The 6,517-nt window shown below is 44.4% G+C and overlaps 1 long non-coding RNA gene across 2 annotated transcripts; it reads right to left on the bottom strand.

Annotated features, from left to right (window-relative positions):
• Window positions 1-690: 690 nt before the first annotated feature.
• Window positions 691-6,027, bottom strand: LOC121068123. Of its 2 annotated transcripts, none has more exons than XR_005818621.1 (3): window positions 5,830-6,027; window positions 4,511-5,499; window positions 691-4,395 (listed from the first exon to the last, which is right to left on the bottom strand). It is a non-coding gene; the product is annotated as an uncharacterized LOC121068123 (long non-coding RNA). The 2 variants fall into 2 exon arrangements; XR_005818620.1 differs by having other exon boundaries at window positions 5,447-5,499.
• Window positions 6,028-6,517: the final 490 nt, after the last annotated feature.

The following is a 6,517-nucleotide window of genomic DNA, read 5'->3' as shown; positions in this document are numbered from 1 at the left end:
GGAAAAAAAAGAAATTTTTAAAGTATGCTAATCTGATTAATTCCCCTTCCACTCTCTGGAAATTCTGCCCGCTCCCTGTGATGCTTTTGCTGTTATCGACCTCCCAGCAAAAGGGGTGATCAGAGAGCTCAAAGTCAAAATTAGCCCAGCTCCGGTGCAGCGCCTGCTCCTGCCCTCCACACTGCTCTGACAAAAAAGGCAATTTGTCTCATGTGCCCCTGGATGCTGGAGGACGCTGGCACCCGCGCCCCTTCAGCATGGCTCGCGCAGAATCCAAACGCCATCCATTAAAAGAGAAAGTCCCAACGTGTTTATAGCAGCGGGCCAAGTCCTCGTGCCGACACAACTCCCATTGACGTCAGCAGGGCTTTTGGTCGAGCAGGGAGCGCAGGATCCTGCCCTGCACCTTCCTAAAGCAGAGACTGGGGGGGGGCAGAGGGGGGGATAAGAAGCGGGGGGAAAAAAAAGACAGAAAAAGAAATCACCAGTATTAGAAGGAGCGTGTTGCTCTTGAAAATGTCTCGTAGCAAAGTGATTAAGCAAAGGCCATGCAAACAGTGACTATAAATATTTTGGTTCTGTATAGCTGTTCAAACAGTGCCCCGCTGTAATTTCAGATGGGCTCAAAAATAAATAAATTACATGGGGGGGGGGGGGGGGGGTGCAGCAGAACATAGTGGGGGGGGAGAATAAAGGATTACATCGCAGCTAATGCCAAAACCACAAAAAACTTCATTTTCAGACAGATATATTTCCTGGGGAAGAAAATGGTACATTTTTATGAAAGGCTGCTCCATGACAGGAGCCTCCTTTGAGGAAGACCATTATGCATTGTTATCAGCGTGGCGTAATTTGACTGTTGACAAAGTATCTGTGGCAGTGAGAATGAAAGCAGTTAGAAGTGTGGCGGGTTGTAATCAAGAAGATGCTTAGCTGTGCAACGCTGCATCTTGAGCAGATTTGAATCAACATTGCCTTGAGGGGACACACGCGCGCACACACACACACACACACACACACACACAAAAAGTCCATTAATTTTTAGTGGGAAAATTAGAGTGGCACTTGATGAAGTGAAATTTGACATGCGTTAATTGCTCCGCAGCTCCCCTAATTAGAGATTTTTCAAATTCTTTTACTGCTGTCAAGCTGATGCCGCATTGTCTTTGCTGGACAACTAGCAAAATTGCAAATTGGGCTGATAGAGAAGTCAGACGCTGGGCGATCGCTCTGCAGCTTGCTCACCGCTGATCCTCGTTTTCATGGGAGGGCCTATGAAGGGCACTGGGGGAGAGGGCGAGGACAATAAAATCCTTCTTCCTGATAAATAAGGAGCTGTGGTTTAACAGAGCTTGCTTAAAAAAAAAAAAAAAATTAAAGGGAAACACAAAGCAAGACGGTAAAGCGACGGAGTTTAAAACAAACCTCTCCTCTCTGTTAAACTCACACCGTGCGTAACATTTCGGGGGGGATTCTGCCTATAGCATGGCACAGCCGAGGCTCATGTAGAGCCGCGGGGTGCAGGGGCCGGGGACGGGCAGGAGGGTGCTTTGCACCCAGCCACGGCGCTGCAGGAGGCCACGTGTGGGGCTGGGCCTCAACGTGGGCTTTTCGGCGCTTTTGCTTTTGTTTTTTTCCCTCCCCGCTCACTCCTTCCCTCCCTTAGCCTTTGACCCTCTCTTAATTCATTAACATATTGAATTTTTTCAATTTTCCATCTTCTTGCAATAACAATATTAATGCCGGGGCCAAGGCCTGATTGGAGCTAAATTACTTGTTACCTGCTGGCATTTATTTATATGGCATTGAATTATAAAGCTTTGCTATTGTCATGCCTTGGGCGAATTGTTTATGACACCAGTAATAGGAGTAATTGTTATTGTTGAAATTACCTGTCAGCTACCCATAGCAGTGGCCCTTGTCCCACTGACAAATAGTGACAGGGGAGAGGGATCCTCCGCACGTCCTCCTGATGACTTCTCCTCTGATAATAAGGAGTGCAGGGCCTCTGATAATTTGCCTGTCACTGCCGAGCGCGGCTCAGAGAGAGTTGGCCAAATTGTTGTCATTCACTTTGACAAAGACAGCAAAACGCTCTGGAGCAGGGAGGAGGATTATCAAAATAAATGAAAGCGCTTACACATCCTTTGTTGTTGTTGTTGTTGCTTTGTTGTTTCTTTTTACTTTTTTTTTTTTTTTTTTTGCGTTGTGTGATTTTTCCCCCTCCTTCCCCACCGGCCTGCGTTCATGCCAGGGTTGCAAAGAGGGGCACACACGTCACACCCGTGTGACTTCAGAGGGGCAGGGGGCTCCTGCCATTTGCTTTCTGTGTGGGTTTCCAAATATAAATATATTATATTTTTCCCCCCACCTAAGGCTGCCCATGGTTCAGGAATTACCGAGTGTCATTGTAAAAAAAAAAAAAAAAAAAAAGAAAAGCTTGAGTGGTGTTTCTGCTGGGTGGTGGTGTTTGGTTTTTTTTTAATATTTTTGGCTTGCTTTCTCTTCCATACTGGGCAGCAGCATCACTGCTGTCAGCCCTTCTGCCTTTGCCCAGGGCCATGCTGCCATCCCCCGAATTACCTTCCACCGGAACAGCACCTCCTTGAGCAGAGGAGGTCCCGCTGCTAACGAAGCGAGCGGGGTGCTCCCCGCCGGTAACGAGGTGATGTTCCTTGTCACAGAGCTGGGCTGCCTACTCAACCCGCGGCACCCACCCCGCACCTCCCACAGCTCATCCTGTGGCAGCAGCAATCATTACTTTACACTCAGGTAACAGCTATCTGGGGCATGAGGCGCCTCCAGTGCTGCTTTAGGCCCTTTGCTGCCTTTAGCCCCACCATCCAACGGGCCAAACCTCCCTGTGTGGCACCATGACAGGGCTTCGTCAGCTGCCAGGCCATGGCCTGGCCCACGCCGATGTCAGCAGCGCCCCAGCCACGTGCCGGCCCCCAGTGGTGCTCGCTCCCATGAGGGGAAGGCAAATTTTGGCAGGGGGGAACCTATCCCCCTGACTTCAACTCTGCACCGGCACGGAAAGTGTTTCATTCATAACCATTCGGCTCAAGCGCATAATTTAGTCAAATTATCAGCCGCCTCCATCTTTCCAGGGAACGAGCGCAAACAATGTTTTAGGAACAGACATCTAAATTTAGTAGGTTTTGAATAATTGATAGGATTGTGTGACAGAAGATAGAAACTTATGTTTCTAATCATCCCAGAGCATTTTCTCGTTCCTCCCACCCCTAAATGAAGTCACTTTTTTTGCAGTTAAATACACGGAAGATGTCCACTTAACAAGTCTAAAATTGTGATACCATTAAGGGGTTATCCATGGCAATAAAACGCAGGGAACATGCCTGGGAACGCGATCTGTAAGGCAGATAATTTTTAAGAATGCGGCTTGTCCTTGCTTTGTCTGGGGAGAGACACGCTAGCGATCCTGGGAGGGGAAAAAATAAGGCACGTTTCAAAATGAAGATATTTAAGACGCGCAATACATTTCGGGGCATTGCTGGAAGCTCCCATTTGATGTTTTTCCTACAAAGCCTAAATTAAGCCTCCGAGGGACGGCGATGTGTCTCCTGCTCCTAGTTTCACCGAAAACCAAAATAGGTTTTAAATGGCCACGTTACGAACGTGCGGGCACGCTTTCGCACACAACAGTAATCGTCCTCCCTCTGTTTCCCCCCTTCGTTTCTAAACACGGAGCCAGCGTCATGATAATGCATCTTTACATTCAAAGCTCATTTGAAATGTAAACTTTTAGCAAATGGCAATGGCTCGTGTAGCTGCATTGCTGAAGTGACTGGCAGCAAATTCTTTTTTCTCTCTCCCTCCCCTCCGCGCAACGTTTTGAAATACCCATCAGTGTCAAAGGAAACTGCGCAGAGCGCTGCCGCTGCTCTAAATAAGGCAGAGCAATGTTAAGAAAAACGTCAAAAAAAAATCTCACTGGATTAAAGTGACATTTCTGTACCATGTCAACGCGGATGACAAAGCTTCATGTTTTGCATAATTTCAAAAGATATTCTTCATAAAACACCCAGTGTATAAACAGGCAGCGAGCTTTTGTTTTAAACATTTAAGATCAAAAGTTATGGTAAGAACAATTAATATTGCCTATTAAAATCCCGTGTTATTCTTAGAGATACATTTTGTGGTCACTGATTACAAATAAAAGCAAAGGAACTGAGCCACGGTTTCTCACCAATGTGCAATCTAGAAATATGAAAAGGCAATTTTCAGCCTTCCCCCCCCCCCCCCCAAGTTTCTCTTAGATGTGTTTGCTGAATAAACTGGATTAACTGTATTTAAAACACGAGATAAAGAACAGATTTTTATTACGCTGCGGAGGCTGCCGGGCTTCCACTCTCCTTTCAAAGCACTCCATGCCTGGAACAAAATATGCATATTTTACCTTTTCTGACACTTTATAGAATAAGCAAAAAATCCCTGCAATAATACAAATATGGAATCAATAGGGAATGGTGTAAACAGCATTTTTTACCCTTTCTCTTTCTGGCCAAAGGCTGGCGCATTCCTCCCTGCGACTTTTGTTTGCAGTTTTGCAGCAGGATTAGGAAGCAGGGAGGGACGCACTCGTTCAGCTGAAGGACCTCTCGCTGCATCTGCCTGAAAAACTCCACGACTGCTGTTAATCCAAAACTAATGGCCAGAGCGTGGTCGTAAGTGCGAGCCTGCTAGCAGCTGAATTTCAATGGACGCTTTCTCAAAAATAGGTACAAAGAAAAGAATTTAGACAAATTTGCCTCTTAACCTTTAAAGATTTCCTGCCTATTCCAGTATGTCCTTTATTACATTAATTTTTTATTTAAATTACACCATTAACTGGATATGAATTTATCAAGAATACATATATTGATTTATAAAACAGTATCATTAATTATTATAATAGCTAGATGTAGCTGATATTACAAAGCCATTTAAAGGTTTTTAATATAACTTGGACATACATAGATAGATAGACATTATGGACAAGACTACAATTTAAACTGGCTACCAGCAGTTAATGAAATCCTTGATTTATCTTCTAGTTTAGAGATTGATTGTATTGTTGCTTTGCAAAACTATTTGTTTTGTGCCATTTTTCAAAAGATGTCTCAATAAAAGAAAAAAGACAAATAAAATATTCAGTCAATTCTCAAAGCATGTTTTGTTTTATATTTTCTTTCTTAATGCTGCTGCTGATAATTTATTACAAGTTTGGAGACTTGTCGCCTTCACAAAGAATTGGCTTGCTTGATAGTAGCTCTGTTTTGCAAATGCACAATTTCACATATTTGGAGAAAAGAAAAAAAAAAAAAAAAGGCTGTTTTTCCAACAACATTGCGCTTTTTTCATAAAACAAAAAAACAACAAATGCCTTTCTAGCATAGATTTCTTAGGCATATTTTTGTTTAAGCTGTGGAAAAATGGGACTTACCCTAGTGCTGCAAAGCAGGCAGTCATGGAGAGCATTTTGATTTAAAATGCAATCTGAAGAGAAGAAAGAAAAAAAAATAAGGAATGATATAAACAAACAGTACACCGCTTTCAAGTTACTCCTAAAATGTTCCTAGATTAACTAATACATTGAAAGTTTAAATCTTTACACATTGTTCTTGAGGGGCTATGTCTCTTGACTCTTTATTTATATCACTTATTCTTGTCTGGCAACATATGTTCCCGATTTATTATAGTATTTTTACTGTTAGCCAGACAAATGTAGGGGCTAGCTGAGAAGGGTAGTTTCATCTGATGAGTTTAACAATTGCAGGGCATCCTTTAGGGTTAGCCAATGGGCTCTTTTGAAGCTATAATACTCACCATTAACCGTTTGGATGCTGAAATATTTGTATTGTCCAGGTTGGGGCTTCCCTGGTGCGAGCCTCTTTGTTTCAAATGGGTTCACAGGCAAACGCACTGCAGTGGGCGAGAGCTGCTCATCCAGCAAACGCTGCCGTGCGCATCCCGGACTGCGCTGTTAGAGCTAGTGGGTAACAAGTCTGCGCCATGTGTACCCCCCTCCGGCCGGATAGAGAGAAAGGCGTACAGAAAATAATGCTTAAAAAGTCTAATTCTGTGATGTATGGTAAATATTAACCATAGGCGTTCGGAACTCCCTGTGTGCTTTCTGACCGCCGGAAGGTAACAGGGAGGAAGGCTTGTCAAAGCACAACCCCAAAAATGTGTATTTTAAATGGATGCCCCAACACCTGAGGAAAAGGTGGGAGGAGAGGTGGTGAGCTGGGTGCCGCATTTTACACGTCTCACGTTCAGGTGACTCGTTCTGGGGTAAGAACCTGCACTTTTTCCACCTGCTGTTTCCTCCCCTTGTCTCTCTTTGTTTAATACCAAGAGGTTCCTGGACATCCACCAGAAGCTGCTGGTGGAAATGGGTACATTTGCATTTGCACCCCCACCCAGCTGTGCTTGAGCTCCGGGGAGCCAACAGGTTCCCAGCTCCAAGGAGATGTAGGGATATAATTCCTAGCATAATGTCACGTTCACAATC

The sequence above is a fragment of the Cygnus olor genome, chromosome 3, assembly GCF_009769625.2.
Source record: "Cygnus olor isolate bCygOlo1 chromosome 3, bCygOlo1.pri.v2, whole genome shotgun sequence".
NCBI classification, from domain to species: Eukaryota; Metazoa; Chordata; class Aves; order Anseriformes; family Anatidae; genus Cygnus; species Cygnus olor.
Note: the sequence above shows the minus strand (reverse complement) of the source record. Positions and strands in the feature narration are given on the sequence as shown.